The 2,747-nt window shown below is 40.3% G+C and overlaps 1 long non-coding RNA gene across 1 annotated transcript; it reads left to right on the top strand.

The window, feature by feature from the left end:
• Nucleotides 1-475: 475 nt before the first annotated feature.
• On the top strand, nt 476-1,719 carry LOC123986518. Its single transcript, XR_006828897.1, has 2 exons — nt 476-580; nt 1,356-1,719. It is a non-coding gene; the product is annotated as an uncharacterized LOC123986518 (long non-coding RNA).
• Nucleotides 1,720-2,747: the final 1,028 nt, after the last annotated feature.

Genomic DNA, 2,747 nt, shown 5'->3' with positions numbered 1-2,747 from the left:
TTAGTAGTACTCTGATCCTGCAGTATTTTGATGTACTCTACTGTACACACTGCAGTATTTTAGTAGTACTCTGATCCTGCAGTATTTTGATGTACTCTACTGTACACACTGCAGTATTTCAGCAGTACTCTGATCCTGCAGTATTTTGATGTACTCTACTGTACACACTGCAGTATTTCAGCAGTACTCTGATCCTGCAGTATTTTGATGTACTCTACTGTACACACTGCAGTATTTTAGTAGTACTCTGATCCTGCAGTATTTTGATGTACTCTACTGTACACACTGCAGTATTTTAGTAGTACTCTGATCCTGCAGTATTTTGATGTACTCTACTGTACACACTGCAGTACTGCAGTATTTATGTTAATGAGCTCCACATTGGAGCAACACGCTGTACTGACGTCATCAGAGGGAGTGACGTGAGGTCTGGCGTCACGTAGGACTCTGCTTCCCGTGATCCCCCGCGCGGCTGCTGTGAGTCGCGGCTGCACGAGCTGTTTACAGAGACCAGCGGACCTGAAGGAGGACAGGCAGGACGGAGAGCGTGTCCTGAGCGCGCGGACACGCAGACAGACAGGTGAGACCGCGGACGGACAGGTGTGCGGCTCGACCAGCTGCCTCTCGGCTTTGATCCGGACTCACTTCCTGTCTGATGGTCGGAGCGCGAGGACACTTTGTTTCGTAACGACGGCAGTATCGCGTGCTTTTATTCTGGAGGATTCAGAATCAGTCTTTTATTCTGGAGGATTGAATGGGGTTTTTATACACTCATAGTACTTTATACACAGCCCAGTATTTCTATAGTACTTGTACTTGCAGTGTTGCTGTTACATTCTTAGTACATCATAGTATAACTGTTTAGTTTATTGAGACATTACTGTAGTTTTTAAAAGTATTTTAATAATACTGTCTAGTATTTTTAAAGGATCACTATGTTCCTGTAATATTCCTACAGTATTTATATTCACTGTGGCCTTCATGGAGTACTGTAATACTTCTATGATGTCACTGTGTACATCTCCGACTCTTTGTAGTAAAATTACAGTCTTAAAGGAATACTGTAGTATTTCTGTAGTCGCAGTATTTCAAATCTTTGTCACATACGTTGTCATACAAGTACAATGTGTAGTGAAATACTGCTGTGGAAGTAGTACTGTTGCTGTGTCATAATGACTTCACAGAGCTCCTCCATAGTATTTCTTTGCAGTACTCTTGAGTACTCCTTCCTGTAGTGTGGTGTGGATGATTAGAGTATTGATTATGTGTCCATAGTAGTATTCCAGTCTACAGTTAAGTACTTTCACAGTACTCCTGTACTCTTCTAATATTTAAGTGATGTTTCATTCACACAGTTGCAGATTTTCCTGTTTTTCCAGAACAGTCGCAGCTGAAACAGGAAGTGAACCCTGGATTTAAGAAGCACTTTACCCTTATTTAGCAGCAACAAGTCCTGTGTCAAATATCCTCGTAAGTTTTTGTCATATTTAGTCCACTGCAAACTATTTTTAAAGTTGACTAAAAAAAGTCTGAGTATTTGAGTCAAAAGAAAATCAAAAGTATTTTAGTCTAGTTTTCGACATTAACCATCATTTTAGTCTTTTCTAACTCATTATCAGCATTTTGGTCGATCTGCACGAACCAAAATAGAGATATTTATCATTTTAGTCTTTATTTCACTCATCTCACATACAGATAAATTGTTTTGTAAAATTTGAATGTTAGTTTTGTTCTCATTTTTATTGCAAAGGAGACGTTAACTCGCCTCAGGTCCCGCTGGTCAGCCTTGATATGTCGCTTCAAGTTTGTAGTGTTTTTTCCAAAAATCTTGAAACCAAATTGCCGTCTGATAAAATCCGCCTCACTGTGTTTGAAATGGGACCAAATATCTGAGCGCCTCTTTCTCCCTGAGCAAATATGGCGTTTATTTTTAGTCATAAGTTGTGAGCGTGAAAAACTTCCTCACGAGCAAATTACGAGCGCCTGGTTTGCTCTCAAAGGATAACTCTGCTTGCGCACTGGATTTCTGCTCGCTCGAGTCTACACGACTTTTGACAATTTGGGGTCGGAAACCAAAGAGGGCACTGACCCTCTTATGATTGGTCACTTTCAACGTGATCACAACCAGAGCCCTTAAATAAGAGAGTTACGACACTCTTTGATCTCGCCGCCACACAGTCACGTGCTCTATGCGGACCTCAGTAGTCCGCGCTGTCAACCACTTTCAGGTGGGACAGACACCAGCAGCGACTATATTTGCAGCAGTTTTCAGATAAATATTAAGACATAATGTGTTTTGATTACTATCCTTATACTTAAATATTATAGCCTACCATTTCTTCTGCGGAGTCGGGAAAGCATTATTATCCGTTTGTGGTTAATTTTGGAGGGAAGAGGAGTGACAGCAGACTATATTTGCAGCACTTTTCATATAATGTGCATTGATTACTGCGGTAACTGTACTTACAGTAGTGATTTTTTTTCTTTGGAAGGACGGAGAGACAGCATTAACAGTGTTATCTGTTGAAATGCAACTGCAGAGACGGTTAGGCCACTGAGTGAATTACTCTGTTCCTAAATACAATCCATATAATTACTGCTTTGTAATTTATTTTAAAATAGCTATTGTAACGTTACCCCTTTATCCTTCCCGAAACACAGGCTAAACTATACCTCAGAACACACAAATACATGCATAGAATGTGCTGCATATGCAGAATATATATAATTAGTCTACTGTATATCAC

The sequence above is a fragment of the Micropterus dolomieu genome, linkage group LG17, assembly GCF_021292245.1.
Source record: "Micropterus dolomieu isolate WLL.071019.BEF.003 ecotype Adirondacks linkage group LG17, ASM2129224v1, whole genome shotgun sequence".
Classification (NCBI taxonomy): domain Eukaryota; kingdom Metazoa; phylum Chordata; class Actinopteri; order Centrarchiformes; family Centrarchidae; genus Micropterus; species Micropterus dolomieu.
The sequence above is the reverse complement of the archived record's forward strand: the minus strand, read 5'-3'. Positions and strand labels throughout refer to the sequence as shown.